The sequence below is a fragment of the Spinacia oleracea genome, chromosome 4 (assembly GCF_020520425.1).
Source record: "Spinacia oleracea cultivar Varoflay chromosome 4, BTI_SOV_V1, whole genome shotgun sequence".
Lineage (NCBI taxonomy): Eukaryota > Viridiplantae > Streptophyta > Magnoliopsida > Caryophyllales > Amaranthaceae > Spinacia > Spinacia oleracea.
Window position 1 is genome coordinate 131,067,272 of NC_079490.1, and position 16,713 is coordinate 131,083,984.

At 35.4% G+C, this 16,713-nt stretch overlaps 1 long non-coding RNA gene across 1 annotated transcript; it reads right to left on the bottom strand.

Moving 5' to 3' along the window:
• Positions 1 to 6,383: 6,383 nt before the first annotated feature.
• Positions 6,384 to 11,331, bottom strand: LOC110775582 (uncharacterized). Its single transcript, XR_002529805.2, has 5 exons — positions 11,015 to 11,331; positions 9,167 to 9,246; positions 7,947 to 8,010; positions 7,749 to 7,847; positions 6,384 to 6,880 (listed from the first exon to the last, which is right to left on the bottom strand). It is a non-coding gene; the product is annotated as an uncharacterized lncRNA (long non-coding RNA).
• Positions 11,332 to 16,713: the final 5,382 nt, after the last annotated feature.

A 16,713-nucleotide genomic window follows, 5' to 3' on the forward strand; every position in this document is an offset into this window, starting at 1 on the left:
TGCATAACTCCTTAAACTATGAAGCTCATATGTTGCGTACCCTTTTATTGCGTTTGTTGTGTTTGGTTGTTAGGGAGTGATCTGTACTCTTAACTTTTTCTGCTGTTTTGTTGTTTAGATGCTTTGTTCAAACCTTTTGGTATTAAATTTGTGTTTTGGAGATATGTAGCTAGCTAATTTAATAGTTTGGACATGTGTAATTAAACTTAATTTGATGATATGATATGATTTGGAGCGAGCTAATACGTATTATTACATTATATAGATTAATAATCTTGTCATTTATAATTTTAAATGTGTTTGTGCTATATATATAGTTAATTGCATTTGTTTGGTTTGGTTTTAATTAATTAGTTTCAGGTTGATTTTGCTTTGGGATAACATGAACGACTAAAAAAAAAATATATTAAATTAAATTCTCGACGCTTTGTAGTGTCGAAACATGATTCGCGCAAAAAATTGTTGGTAAACCCGCTAAAAATATTACTACGCAGATGACCGTCGAGAAATATTTAGCTACACCAAACACCGTCGAGATTCTCGACGCAGAATAGCGCCAAAGATATTCTGTAGACGACAAAAACCGCCAAGATTCTCGACGCCCCAAAGCGTCGAGAATTTCTCTACGGCCAAGTTCTCGACGCTGACTTGGTGCGCCGAGAAAAATTTTCTCGACGCTGTAAGGCGTCGAAAATTAGCCAAAAAAGCGTCGAAAAATGACGCGTTTTGTAGTACTAGAGTCCCTATATCCCAAATAGTGGCTGCGAAATACATCGATATTTTTGCAAATTTTGACGCTCTAAAGCGTCGGTAAATAGCGGAAATGAAAATTGTGACCCTCTTCCAGAGCGTCGCTATTTGAAATAGCGACACTATTTTCCGTCGCACTTTGACCCAAAAGCGTCACAATGTGCCGGTTTTTTTGTGTGTGTTCTTGAGTGTTGTAAGTCGATCCACGAATACCTGCACACAAGTAAGGTTACTAGCCTCGGGGGTGGTTACGAGGAAAGCCCCTCTGATGCCTAAGTAATCACTTGGTTTAGATCTAGAGAGAGTTCTCTAGATAAATTTAAGTGTAAAGGCAATAAATGAATGTACCTTGATATGTGCACTAGGGAGACGTGTTTATAGTGTTCGTATAGTTAACGCGGCTGTGCTTTACTAAAAATGGGCCATGGGTCGCTTATAAGAGGCGTAGAGCCTTTAGAAGGGAGAGTTGTTTTACATTTTATTAGCGAAGTGAGCTTTTGGGAAGCAGGAACAATTGATAGACAATTGGGAACTCAAACAACATGCCCACAGACCCATTTTATTTAGGATTAAATGAAAGGTATCCATATGCCACTTGTCAGTTTTAAAGTCCAAAAGTACCGCCATTTAATTCAAAGAGGTATTCTAAATTCGTACATTTATGACACGTAGAAGGTATTTGTGGAGCAGTTATTGTGATCGTCTTTTCAACTTCAGATCATCATACGGTGTACGTTTGAATGGAGGTTGGGCTGTTTTCAGGGTTGCTTCCCTATAAATATAAGCCCCTATTCCTCATTCCAATCTTAACTTTTCCACCGTTCTTCCAAAGTTTTCTGAAATTCTGGCGAACTTGCTCTTTGAATTTCGTAAATCTACATCTTGTTGTTGGGAATTGTCTTCGGGATTGCGTTGTGTTCAGTTTGTCGGCGAATTCTACTTTGGAAGAAGGTATCTTCTTGTTTTATTTCATAGTTTTCCTGATTTTTCTCTTCTACCCCACCTTCTAAATCGTAGATCTAACTTTCCTAGGTTATTCTAACAACCTAACTCACTCCATTTTCCACACTATCAATCATCCAACCCTAGAGATACATAGAACCCTAATTCCCTGTGTGCCTCCAAGTTGAATTCTTTCCAAAAAGCTAAACACCCATGTGGAAGATTCAAGCTATCGGAATCAAGGTGGATCTGAACGTGTCGGTGGACGATTGTAGAGGAACTACAAGTGGAGTTCTCGTTCGTGTTCGTAGAGCAAGTGGGAGTACACACATCTAACGTATGTATCGTTTAATCTATACTTTTACATGTGATTCTAGATTTAGGATGTTTTCCGCTTTTGTTAATTATATTAGCATCAATTCCCAACAGTGTTATTATGAGCGTCATGTTTTATGTATATTTTAACGTATTATTCATGATTTATGTGCTCGAATTTTCTTTCATTTTTTCGAATTGTTTTGGGATTATTGGATGAATTGGTGAAATTTTGTTGTTTTCGAAAAGTGTCGGATTTCAATTTTCTTAGTGTATTTTGGTGGAATAATGTTCTAAGTAAGACTTATAGAGCCCCCCGCCCCCCACCCCCAGAATTTTGAAATTCTGCCTCTAAGTCCGACTTTTTGAGGCTTTTTCGTTTTGAATTAATTTAACCGTGAATAAAATTGGCTTTAAAACTAATTATGATTGCTAATTAATGTATAAATAGTAATGGTCCGTCCTAATGCACGTGATTTCTATAAAATTAATTAGAAAGTAAATAAATTAGTGCATTAGATTTAAAACTCTTACTCTGAACATTATAATGGTAATAACACAAATAGGGAGTAGTTATGAAACTAATAAGTCAGGATATATCTATGTTGGTCTATATGAGATATTATTTTTAATTATGTTAGCCAATTAAAATGTTGTTAGATGCCTAAGATAAAATGTCAATTAGTTATAATAATATAGCCCAACTGCCTACGTTATAAATTGTATGGTTTAACCATTTAATTGAAGTAACTACTTTTTTTGTTATTAGACTGATTAAATATACATCAAATGCAAAATTAAAAAATGACATTTTCCATATTTGTTAGATTGGTTCGAATTATATTTCAATTTATTTAATAGTTTTTGAAGATTTGTTTCGAAAAAGTCAGTCATTATATTTATGTTATTCAAATTTCTATTATAAAATTATTTATGTAATTATATTTTTTCCTCGTTTATTTGTATGTATATTCCATTCAGTTAATACAAAATTTGCTATTCCCTTTTTTGTAAATGGTTATTCTTCCTTTTTTATTGTTAGTTTGAGTTTTACTTTTTTTCCCTTGTTTGATTAGTGCTTGATTGAAGCTTTAAAGTTGTGAATAGATTAGTTTCCTTTTGAGTGTGTATGATGTGGCCATTGACGTGGCATATGTGAGAAAAGAGTATTGGGGGTTTGCTCACCTCTCATTAACCACCACTCTGCTTTAATTATATAGATTATTTTTTTCCTCACTTATTTGTATTTATATTCCATTTAGTTAATACGAAATTTGCTATTCCCTTTTTTGTAAATGGTTATTGTTAGGTTGAATTCTCCTTTTTATCCTTGCTTGATTAGTGCTTTATTGAAGCATTAAAGTTGCGAATTTATTAGTTGCCTTTTGAGTGGGTATGATGTGGTCATTGACGTGGCATATGTGAGAAAAGAGTATTTGGGGTTTGCTCACCTTTCATTAACCATCACTTTGCTTTAATAATATAGATTAATTTTGGATTGTCTTACTGGTTGTATATAATAATTATGAAGTTTAAAATTGATTTCGTTCATAATTTTTAATTATAAATCCTAATTTCGATAACCCTAAATTATTGATGTTTACGATCGAAAATGTATTAGATTAATTGGTTAGATCTGAAAATTTGTTTAGGCAAGTAGGGGAACATGATTTCACGTTTAAATGGCTCATTTAAAAATTCAAGGATTATAATTTTGATTGAATTCGTTAATTTTAATCGATCACCTAAACCAATTTTGATAAAAATATGATATTTTAATTATTTGGAATGATTTAAATGTTTGGATTGGTTTATCTAATGTATTCAAAATTTTTTTGATTGGAATCATTCATTAAATTTGAATAAAACTTAGCCTAGATTTATTATTTTCACAAATGAGATTGTTGAAAATTTAATAAATCACCCCACTTTAATTTTTTTTGGTAATTAAAACGATTGAATTTGTTGAAATTATGAAATTTGAATCTTGTAAATTATCGTTAAGGAAAAACAAAATTGGATTGTTGTTTTAGGTTGGACGAGCAACCACTCGCACATGGGCGAGGGTTGCTGTCTCAAGAGTTGTGCTCTGTACGCAGTATGGCTTCGTGGCAATGTTGTGTGTGAGTGCTAGGCGACGAGAAGCAGCAGGGGCAGCAGGCACTGTTGGCACACGCATGGCTTGTGCTTGCCGCTTGCATTGTGCTGCGTGTGTGAGCGTTGGACGAAGCTCTTGTGGTGAGCGCGCACGCTTAGCACTCATGCCATAGCGACGAGGCAAGCCATGCAATGGCAAGCCAGCGCGCGCTAGGCGAGGGATCGACAGAGCAGCGACAAGGGCAAGTTCATGCATGGGCGCGCTCCAGCGTGCCTGTGTGCTACTGCATGAGCATGGTCTTCGGGCTTTGGCTTGTGCAGTGGCCTACTGTATAGCGCAACTTTAGGCTAGGCCCAAACCAAGCCCACGTTGCATCGTTTTGTACAATTTTTTCGTTTTTAATTCAAGGCGTAATTTTTGGGCTATGGGATTATTTTTGAATGTAGGGGCTAACATTAGACTTTGTTAATAGGGCTAGGCCGCGAGTTTAAATATTTAAAAATTAAAAGTTCAAACGACATTGGTTTAAGTGGGAGCCTTTTAATGAAATTATTGAAATTAGTTATTTTAATTAATTCTCGTAGGACGATCACTTTTAATTAAATAAATATTGATTATAATATAATTAAGGATTAATAATTTGGAATTGATTAATCTTTTAGAGCGCGTGTACATGAACATAATTTTAATGAATCATGTATTTTATGTGTAAGCTTACTTGGGCCATTCGTCTTAGAGTACGAATGGGTGAATGCATATTATATTATTATGTATTGCAGGTTTGCAGGTGATTAGTATGGCCGCACTAGGATAGTTAAATACGGTATGCGAACCGTTTAATCTTTGAATGTTAAGTTTTTAAATATGGATTGCATGCCATGAATATTTGTTGTAATAATTAGATTATTAATTCAAGTACTTTTGGGTAGCTATTTAAATTCTGAGTTAGCATTTTGAATGGTTTTCAAGACGGTGCCAAGCTAACAAGATGGAGTTTGAAGATTGGATGTTTCAAGACCAAGTCAAGGGGACATACTAGTTCACCAAATTTACTTATGGTTTTATGTATTGGTGTATGTATATTATGCATGAGTATGTTGTTTGTACGTTTTGATTAAGGATTTAGTTCACTACATGATCAAACCAACATAGAAGGTCCGTATAAAGCACTTACAAAAATGTTCGAACCTAAGATAGTAGATTTTAGCCAAAGCGAGGTGCTATTTTAGTATTCCTAGATGGTAAGGTATCCCAAAGGAACATGTTGATTGTGGTTATAACTCAAACAATAATATTGGCATATGTTGTGGCAATATTATGGAACAAGTTAATTAACTTGTTAACCAAGAGTAGTTTGGAATTGCTAGCAATTGGTTTTTGCTTACCTAAAATCTTAAAAGGATTAAGACAAGCCAAAGTATTCTTAAGACTTAGAGACTTTTAGGGTCTTGGATTCTTTTCATTCATTTATGGACCATGTTTTCTTTGCATGAATGAAATGTTTGATAACTTTAATGATTGCATGTTTGCTTTTATTTCAAAATGATTAAAGTTAATAGCTTTAATATATGATTGAATGGTTATTTGTTGAAAATTATTTTCAATTGTAGTAATCAATGACAACCAACAATAACAACTCATTCAATCTGCGTTCAATTCTCGATAAAGAGAAGTTGAGTGTCAACAATTTCCTTGATTGGCAAAGGAACTTGCAAATATTTCTAATACACGAGGAGAAGGAATATGTCCTGGAGGAAGAGTCACCACTACAAAAAAAGGAATAGAGTACTGTTGAAATACACTTTATAGGACGCGTTAGAGGCGTTCTCCAACTCAGCGCACTATAAAGTTTATAAAACAGGTAAAAGAAGCGTTTTATATACCTAGTCATAAAGTACAGTGGTCAGAGATAAGCATCCTCTATTCCCTTCCTAAAATTAGAAAATGAAGAAGGAATATAAAACGGTTAACGTACATAACCGTCTCTTATACTCTATAATAAAGCGCGCATTCCGTACATAACCGTCCTCTATTCTTCCTGTTAGATATTGAGATACAGAACACCTTCCGTACATAGGCGTACTATGTACTTCCTGTTTAATATTAAAATAGAAAGCAGTTTCCTTACACTATCGTTCTATATATATTCTACCCTGTTTAGAAAAAATATTATTAAAAAATAGCAGCGCACACATCCCTAAAATAAGATATTATGATCCTAGCACCTATATGTAAACCAAATCTAAATAGATAACATAAAAATGATATCCACGCAATCTTTCCAAAAATCATTTCATTCAATAACAAAATCCTGTTGTTCATACAATAAGAAAATCCCTTTTTTTTTTGTGAAGAACAAAATCCTATCATTCATTGACAAGATGATCCATACAACTGTACCGCAAATTAAAAAATACCATTCCAACGTCAATAAAAAAAATCAAAAAAAATAAATCAAAGGGCTGCAATAGGCGACTATGCAGCAGCAGCAACCATAGCTTCTGCAGCAGCAACAACCAAAGCTTCTGCAGCAGCAGGGCAGTTTGTCTGCAGGAGTGAACTGAGGTAACAAGGCAGTTCGTCTGTAGGAGTGAACTGAGGTAACCGACCATCTGCTTGAGCTAGCTTAAGTCACACTAGATCATCATCATCATCATCATCATCATCATCATCTTCATCATTATTTGGTTGGTGATATTCGGTAACGTATGAGATCCACCTCTCCCTTAGCTCGTCAATTGTATTTTGAGAATACGTGGGAGCTTTGTTAAAAAACTACAAGACAAGTTAAAATTATAGGATGTCAAAAGTACGTAGAACACTCTCAAGCAAACCTTTTAGGGAGCTTTAACTTGAGCACATTAGAAAGAAAAAGAAATAAGTGATTGAAGAACTCCTTAACACGGGTATAACCAAAACACAATTATCAAATGAGAATAATCTAGTAGCGGTTGTTATAGGTTTGAAGTAACATTTCAAATATATCATGAAGCTTCCCAACAATAACAAAGCCTCAAAATTTGTGTACTCATACGAAAACTATACATCAGGAATGAGGTAGCAGTTTTAACTTTTAAGTGCTTATATAGCTCAGATAGTAGCAAATAAGAGTAAAATTAATGCTTCAGGAAGATAAACTACCCTTTGTTTAAGAGTTCTGTTTGCTTCAATTCATTAAGCATATGTTCCTTCAACAACAAAGATATTCTATGGAATTAAACAACAGGAGTAATTATTTTTGTGATACAACAATAACATAAACAACGTAACAAATCCTTAAAATGATTTGAGGCCGGCTAACATCAGTATGTTTACCTTCCTCTGAAGATCAGTAAGTTGATCCACAATGCACTTAGTCTGCAAGGAAAAGAACCTTCCTGTCTAATTTATTAATTCTGGTCGAGTTAGTTTCAAACATGTTTTGCTGATTTAAGTTGAGATTAGTTAAGGTATAGTTTAAGATTTAGTCGATTCTATGCCACGATACTGAATCCTAAGGTAGTGTTTGCGTAATTTCAGTTCAGATAAGTTAAATTCTCTTTGTTGTAAGCGAAAATAATCACTTGAAACGTGTTTTAGCAAGCATGTAACTATGGCTAACTAAAAGCACATATGTAAACAAGAAAGGATATTGATTCAGTACCCTTATTGATCTGATCTGCTTCAGTGACATGTCAAGCTGCCTCTCAATAGATTCAAGCTCCTTGATTCTTAGAGGACCAAGCTCCTCCACCATACGATTCTTAACATATATATTTGAGAAATGAAAACACTATAGTAAGTTTGTGCTCATATATAATCACAGGGTTAGTAAAAAACAATTTAACTACATCTTACTTACGTGTACGCTGCAGGGATTCAAAACGCGCATTTAGCTTAAGATACTCCTACTGGCTACTTATTTCCTTCATCCATTACAATCAAGGAGAAAACATATCAGTGGATTACTTTGGGAAGAATTTGAGTATCAATGTTGGATTGAGATGAATTGCTAAACAAATCCAGTAACATCATCCAAGCTTTTAAAACAGTTGGAAGCCTTATAAGGTAAATAGGGAAATACATATGATCTGTTCATGAGCTATATACGAGCTTATTCTTCAAATATCAACCAAGGATTTCTCTTAAAAGGATATTATAGATCAGTTTAATCCAATATCTCTATCTAGTCTTCCATGGGTGGGCATGGTAAGCGCGCTGCTAGAGGGGTCAGATACTCAGATGTAGACATTTTACTCATGCAACAATGTAGTGCTATATGATTAGAAATGAACAATCAAAAAGCTCATTGTGATTGTTGAGAAAATATCTCTTGAGTCACTGTGAAAATATTCTTAACAAGAGAACATAACTAGTGAACTGCAAGCTAAGTATCAGTATGAAGCCCTCTAGGGTTACATATGGAAGATGATACTTGAGAAATCATCCATTTGGTTCATAAACAAGCATATATGTAGTATAAACGTCACACAACTGAATTTACTCAGCTTTAAGCTGATTCTAAATCTATATCTTTAATCGAAATTCTCTCCAATACATATGATACGACCATTTATATATTGTATGTTCCTTAAATTATGAATGTACTATTACTTGTCAGTTTGAATACCAAACACAATAACAGGTTTGACCTTACAAGATACTTGAGTGTTAGTGAAGTGAGTAATTACTGGCCGGGGGAAGTCTCTCTATAAATTATCAATCATTTTGTGTAAGCACAATCTCCAGAATCGATCATCCACATTATTTTTGAGGAACGAAGAGCAAAATCAATAAGTATATAGCCATTTGATTTCTTTTTCCAAAACATTATGGTCTTGCTTCTAATTAATGCATTACTTCTAACTTCATTTTTGTAACTCTTGGTTTCAAATTTATCATCAATTCCTACATGTTTAAAGCCATTTTCCCTCCTAGCTTAGCTTTGATAATACATAGTCAACCACTCAAGAAACAATCTGTTCCCCAACAAATCTAAGGCTATACTCCTCGAGTTTTTAACACAAGAAATGAAATGTCAAGAGAGACGATCCTTACAATCTGCATATCTAGTGTACATACCAGGGCCTCTCTTGTTGAGACAGTGTTGTTCGGGGATCCATAAATTTCTCTTTTGATACCTCTCTAGTGTCTTCAGCATGCTGCAAGAAGGAAATCAATACATAGAGTGAGAAACTTCAATTGTCACACAAGTTCAAAGGCACCACATTTTCAAAGCACAAATCAAACCACAAATCACATAAAAACAAAGCTTAAATTGACATCTATATAGTCATTCATTGAGACAACTTACATCAAATAATAAAAGAATAACTTACATAAAATAAGAGTTGAACTTTTTTGTTTTACATTTTGAAGATTGCGACTTGGTACTATCATAGTCCGGAAATGAAAGAATTATATGAACTAGTAATTGACAACTAAAATCTTGAAAGAGATAGTACATTAAAGTCAGGAAATGAATGGATTAATTGAAGTATTAATTGACAACTAAAATCTAGAAAGAGAGTACATTAACCTACTTTTTTATGGTTTACTCAAATAGTCACAAAGCTAAATTTCTTTGAGCTCCTTCCCTAAATAGTGAATACTTGTTTTCCTCAAGAAGGACTCTAGACTTCATACTACTTGATGATACCAGGACTATTACTTCCAAGAAAAAATCTTGAGACAAATCCTAGTTTTGAAGTATTAATTACACTCTCGTCATATTGTGAATGTCCAGTACTACATGATCTTAATTAATACTTCGTATAAGAAAGCGTCATAACAATGAACAAGTATAGATAGATAGAGAGAAAAGGAAAGAAAGAAAAAGCAATAGAAATCGAAGTAACTATCAGCACATCAAAAAACTAAAATCTAGCTACATTAAAGTCATTGAACATGACATACCAAGTACTAGTATGTAATTATCTCATAAGACTAGAGCCAAATGCATATTTTTAGTCATGTTTTTGCTCAAACTTCCATGAAAAAGAGACTGAACTTATCAACCATTGGATTCCCGGGAAGAGGCAAAACATGAAATATATATATATATTTGTATAGACAACAACTCATAAGAATCAGCAAGCTAATCCAAGGCAGCTTTTGCTAAAATTGAACCAAACAAAGAACAAGCTAGCACCCTTCAAAACCAGTTTACTAATCATGGCTTCTACTGCAAACTAAGACATCTATTTACCTTCCCCCTCCGTCTTTCTCTAAGGCTCCGTTTGGCAGGGCGTAAAATGTTTTCATGGAAAACGATTTTCTCCTCATCAATCATTTTACGTTGTTTGGTTGGGTAAAGGATGGAAAATAATTTTCCATAACTCCCTAAAAGGTGGAAAACCCTTTTCCATTGGAAATGGAGGGAAACCACTTTTCCTTCTTTCCTCCTTACCTCCCTCTCCTTTCTTCCCCTCAATCTTCACCATCTTCTCCCATTTTCCTTTAAGGTAACAAACAAAGGAAAACTAGTTTGGAATTGTGTTTTCCCTTGAAAAATGTTTTCCATGGAAAATCATTTTTCAATGAAAACGTTTTACGCCTTACCAAACGGAGCCTAATTGAGAATTTCAATTTAATTCGACCTATATCACACTAATTAACTAAAGAAAATTAGTTTAATTAGACTTTATTTAGCAGATTCATTCGCCAATAATTCTACATATTTGAGTGTAATTCGATTTATTTGTTGCTCTTTCTATGCATTCGTCGAGCGGACATGGGTCGACTAAATTAATTCGACCTAATTTTTAATACGTTTAAAGAGTTTACAAAAAGAACTTAATTTTTTCAATTGTCCACTCACAAACTCGAATTCCTTACTCATATATTACAATTAGATAATTAAAAACATTCATAATCCCTAGGTTATTAGTTGAAGAAATAGTATGAATAAACAAAATAAAGCATACAAACCTCGAAATTAACGGCAGCAGAGGGACAGGCAGCGATTATCGGAGGTTGGAGGACGGTGGGAAAGGTGGTGCACTGGCCGGAGCCTAAAGTAAAGGAAGGAGATCAGAGAAACAGCTTTGCGGGAGTATTGCTAGTTTTGCTCTTCTTGAAGAAATCAATTTTTTTTAGGACAAAGTATTGATGAAGTAATTAAAGGTTGGATTTGGATGTTTTCTTTTGCTTAGTATTTGCCGCCTAAGAATAGTTTGAGTTTCAATTGATGTGCGTCCTAGCTTTTTTTTTTTTGATAATCCCTAATTGGAAAATATTTGTTTTCAAATTGGAAAATATTTTCCTAAAAGCTAAAATATAAAACGATTATCATAAACACTGCTTTATGTTTTACTAAGTATTTTAAATTTAATTAATTATTTTTATTGTGGTAAAGAATATAAAACGTATAGGTAACATAACCGTTCTCTATTCTTTTCTTCACACAGCGGTTATAAGAGAAATGCGTACTCTATACACCTAGAAAACGCTTAGCACAATTAACCGTTCTCTACTTCGAGTTATCTAATCCCTTTTTTGTAGTAGTGAGTTAACATAATCGGTTAGGCCGAAGGTAACTCAAGCTGCCCTTAATCGTTGATCCAGGCCAATAGAGATGTCAAATGTGTGATGCTTGCATCCATGACTCCTGAACTTCAGAAAACATTCATCAACTTGGATTCCTATTAGATTATCTCAGAGTTGAAGAACATGTTTCAGGACCAGGCCAGAATCAAAAGATTCGAAACTGAGAGGTTGATCCTTGAGAAAAATCTCAAGAAAGGAGAACCAGTAAGTGCTCATGTTCTTAAAATGATTGGATTGTTTGAGAACGTGAGGGATTTAGATTCTGATATCTCAAATTAGATGGCCATTGACATCATTCTCCATTAAATTCATAGTGGCTATGATCAGTTTAAGTCGTACTACAACATGAACAATATTGAGAAAACTCTTACAGCTCTTGGTCAAACTCTGTCCCGGAGGTAAACAGCTCCTGCTCCGAAATGCGGAGAGTACTGGAAAACCGCTGAGGTCCCGACTGATGGGAAGGAAACTGATAAGACTGCTGAGTTGCAGCAAGTCGATGCTGCATCTCCATATCCTGAAATTGGTGCATCCTCTTAAGCTCGTACCGCTAAGCCCAAGACGTCGCACCATAACTAGGTCCCCAGGGCTGAGAACTGCTCGCTCCTAAGTGGCCTCCAAGAGGATTCATGAAAGACGTCTGACCACCTGTATCTCCAAATGAATATGAACACCTGCCAGGCTGAGCAGAAGAAGAGGGAATATCCCCCCGACCAACATCTGAGTACCTCTGACAAGTCTCAGCACTAGAGTCCGGGCCCCGACCCAAGCTCTGTCTAGTCTGCTCCATCGAGACATTGGCATGAGGAGCCCTATCCTCCCTACGGCACCGACATCGCTCCTATAGAAAGTCCAAAATTCAAGCATCAGATACCCATATGCAAGTTTCAAGATACAAACATCTCAGAGCTAGTAAACTCACGGCTCGCTCTCTGCTTGTGAGCTTTCTGGTCAGATTGATACAATGCTTCTTCAAAGAATCAATAGCGAGCATCCAACGGTGCACCCTCGCTCGAGGCGCATGCTGTTAGGTTATGAATTCTACAATAATATAATTCATGCGGAACAACCATAAAGCCATAATCCAAATTAATTGCCACATAGTCAATTAGCATAATTTAGGTTACATACAATGTGATGCGTGCCTTCCCTACCTGCTCCCGAACCGAACAAGAACAAGTCTTTAGAGCCCCAAACGTTGCCCCTCCGTAGAAAGTCCACAGCACGTTCTGATCCGCCTTAGGTTTAACCAACTAGGAATTTACTTAAGGTTTTATGTATTCGGCCCTGATCCATGCGCGGAGAATCTAGGCACGGTCACCCGTACTGATTTTACGTACTTTGCTACTACGATTTTCTATACCAGACATCAAATGTCAAATCATACTACTTTCCGATAAATACTGGTATGCATCTGTTCCACCGGCATCAACAGATAAATATCTAAAGCATACCAAGTCTGAAAAATATGCGGATTTAAGCATTCTACTTCCAGCGGACCCAAGCTCCGGGAAAGTCAATTTTTTTTTTCAAAACCCAGGAGTCAATAAAAAGCTCCTTTCCCTAGTGGATATATTCCTCAGCAGCTCAAGCCTCATACGGCATTCGAAGCAAGTACAAAAGCCAGCAGATTGACTCCGGGTATTCAAGATTCAAAATTAAAAATTCAAAAACTCAAAATTCAAGATTCAAAATTTTCGATGCCAAGCCTCATTCCAAGGCAAAGGCAGAAAAGCAATACAAAGATCAGAGTCGTCAAGCCGCACAAAGGTAGACTCTATCATTTTTTTTAACGCTTATCTTGTGCAGGTATCGGCGTACAAAAAATGGTCTTGATTGTAGAGCATCTTGACCATTCTCCGTCCCTTTTCGAAAACTATGACTTTCGCTTTCCTAACCAAAAGTTCAGTCAAAGTGGGGGCTTCTTTAGACACCTAATTTGTCTCTCCCCTAATGGGATGATGACGAGACCATTATCCTTGCTAGGTGGTTGGTTCAACTCCGTGCGGAAGTCCCAATTTTCTAAGATATATTCCAAAATCCAAAATCCAAAGTCCAATTCCCGAGCCCGTTCTCATTTCGTAACTCGTTACAAAATTCAATTTCCAAAAATTAAATTCAAATTCCAAACACAATCTCGCCCAATGGACCTCTCCATTGATTTTACAAGGTCGTTTCCAATCGAAATGACATTAAGAAATCAAAAATCGGGCGCCGACCCATAAAACCGAGCATGCCGGGCCCCGACCCGTAAAACCGAGTACAAAATACAAAATACGAATACGAAAAAGGGAGAGTTTTTAGTCGCAAACCCAAGTCTTAACCTTCAAGCAAAACTACATGACAAAATCGTACAAACTCGTACAAGGTAAAAGACTACAAGACAAACCAAAGGATGGTGTCATCGTCCTTTTTTGGCGGAACCTAGGACACGTCACCTGCGCCAGGCGTTGGCCCTGCGCTAGGCGCTGATGTGTCTTGGTGTTTAGCCGCCCAATCTAATATATAAACCCTAATTTCCACACTAAATGGGGAGGAAAATTTCAATACAACGTCGTAATTTCAAATTTTCCTGTCAAATTCCAATACAAATTTCAAGTTTCCAAATCTACAATTTCCATTATAATTTCTAAAATATCTAAGCAATTGGGAGCACAAATCGGAAAACTAACCTAATCCTAAATAGGTAATCCCGAATCCCTGATGAGTATGATATTCTCTACTTTTCTACATTTCTAAATCCAATATACAATTCCAATGATGTTGTCATTTGAGTTCATGCTCATGACTAACTAGGAAGCATATCCAAAGTGCCATCATTGGCGAGGTTTTCACCCTTTAAACTCTTCCCAGATGATTTTCTAAGCACATTTCAATATCAATATGACAGATTCAAGCTTTTTTTTCGAAAATTATTAGCAAAGTTATGAACTTTCATACTTGAAAGGTTTCTCCTTTACAACAATCATCATACAATTTTACAAAATACAAATCTAATCAAAGTTCAACATTATTAAAGTTTTGATTTTATATAAAACGTTCAAAACGCGCAAAATCAAAGCATGAAGCACCCTTGGGTGCGGCTTGTGCGGGCACAAGGCATACGAGCAAAGGAGCTCGTGCCTATGCGGCGCCCAGGCATTGTGCGACAAGCGCTGGTGCGCGCACAAGCAACGATCTTGCTCATGTGATGTGTGTGTGTGCCAGTGCATCCGAGTGTGTGCATGGACGAAGGAGAGACGAAGCAGCAAGCAAGGTAGGCGAGGCTTCAGGCCTACGCGCTGCCCATGCGCTGCTGCTGCGCTGGGAGGGGCTTCGTGTCGTGGTCCTTACGCGGTAGTGCGCTACTGCAATGTGGGCTAGGGGCTTCGTGCCTCTGGCTAGCACAACATTGTTGCGGCAGTGCCTTGGCGAGGCATGGGCCTTGCGCCCATGTGCCTTGCGCCCATGTGCCTTGCCTTGGCCGTTGTACACCCGTTTGTGCAAATTTGATTTTCCGTTAAGCCACGAGTTTAATTGAAAAAAAATCGTGCTTATTATTTTTTCTCGGAATTAAATTTTATTTTTTTATTTATTATAATTAGTTTTATTCTAATTATTTAAAAAAATTAAAACCTTGAATAAATTGTACTTAATTTGTTTAATTAATTAAAAATTAAATAAAGGGATTTAAAATAATTTTATATGAGCTTTAAATTTTTAATTAAATACTTCCTCTGTACTTTTTTAAATGACACAATTATTTAGGCACGTTTGCCAATGCATGATTTCAAACGTCAACATCTCTAATTATGGATAAGAAAAAATTACAAAAAATTGATATTTAAAAAATATTTATTGAGACGAATCTAATAAGACCCCACACGACTATGTTTTTTTCATAAATATAAATCACAAAATGAAATCAAAGGAGCTTGTGTGAATAGTGTCATAAACCCAATTGTGTCATGTAAATAAGAATGGAGGAAGTATGTGTTTCCGGTTGGACTTGGAAAATCCTTGTTATGTTTAAAAATTAGTAAAGCATATAATTTACGGTTTGAGTGGGGGAATTTTGTTCATATTCGATTAACTCTTGATTATGTCCTTATTCATTTAAGGTTAACAACTTGATTAGAACTATAATTAGGTCAAATACTTGGTAGATTCTTGAGCCTTAGTTAGTTGTTGCAAAAATTTATGTGATGCATAGTTTTTGCTAACTTGCTAAGTGGGTCATTCATTGATAAATGAATGGGTGAATGGTATATATATTGCATATATATTGTTTTGCAGGTTGCGGAAAGTGACTAGTATGGCCCAAATGGGATAGAAAATATGGTCTGCGTACAATTACTTTTGAATGTAAAATATGGTCTAATGCACCATAGTTTTTATTTAAATATGGTCTGCATACCATCAATTTGTTGTAATTAGTTTAATTATTGCAAATCCTATTTGATGAAAATGGAGCCTCCAATGGTGAAATTCAAGACCGGAGTTTCCAATCCATTTTCAAGACGGAGTTTGAAGTTGAAGCTTCAAGATGAAGCCGGACTTTACTAGATCACATTTAAATCGTATGCATGTTTTAAGATATTTATTGCTTTAAATATGTCTTGATATTATGCATGAGATTCAAGCTTGATTATGTTGCATGATTAAGGATTTTAGTTCACTTAAAATCTAACCAACATAGTAAAAACTTTAAGTTCCAAACTGAAAAATTGAGTTAAAAGGTGTCGTTCCAAAATAACACTTATTTATCACCTTTACATCAATCTAGTAATATTTTTCCGCCAAAGCGAAGTGTTACTTGTTAATTTTAAAAGAATAAGGTACACATTAGTTGTGAGTACATGTTGATTTTGGTTTGACTCAACGATATAAGTAAGGAGTCCTTTTATGTCGTGGAAAATGGGATAGGTTTTCCTAATAAGTTCTTAGACGTACCTATCAACCAAGAGTAGTTTATAGACTATTAGCAACGAATTTTCTTACCTAAAATGTTTTAGAATTGAGTCGAATACAAAATGTGCTTAATTCCTAATAATCTTGAGGATCTTGGATTCATTTTATTAACACCTGAAGGAACACATATA